Here is a 351-nt window from a genome sequence, read left to right as displayed (position 1 = left end):
ACAGACTTTTTCGGATGGAATTATCCTCCAAAGGTCGGCGGAGAAGTGACACGCATTGACAAAAAGGGAATGTACAGGCACCGTCAGGATCAAACGTCAGCGCAGTTTCCGTTCCCACAGCTGCCCGTGCTTACGTTCATCGCCATGACACGCTGATGATGCTGACTTGCCTCAGCTTCTTCTTGCTCAGGCGTTCGTGCAATGCATGGAGAATCCTTCCCACCCTCCCCTTCCCCTCCCCAAACCCCCCACGACGAACATTGCCTTGTTTCTTGCTTTTCAGCATTCAAGGTTGATTCTAGTGTTCACGGGAATGTATGAAGGTTTAGGCCCTTACTCCTTATCCTTATA

This window comes from Penaeus monodon, chromosome 20 (assembly GCF_015228065.2).
Source record: "Penaeus monodon isolate SGIC_2016 chromosome 20, NSTDA_Pmon_1, whole genome shotgun sequence".
Lineage (NCBI taxonomy): Eukaryota > Metazoa > Arthropoda > Malacostraca > Decapoda > Penaeidae > Penaeus > Penaeus monodon.
The sequence above is the reverse complement of the archived record's forward strand: the minus strand, read 5'-3'. Positions refer to the sequence as shown.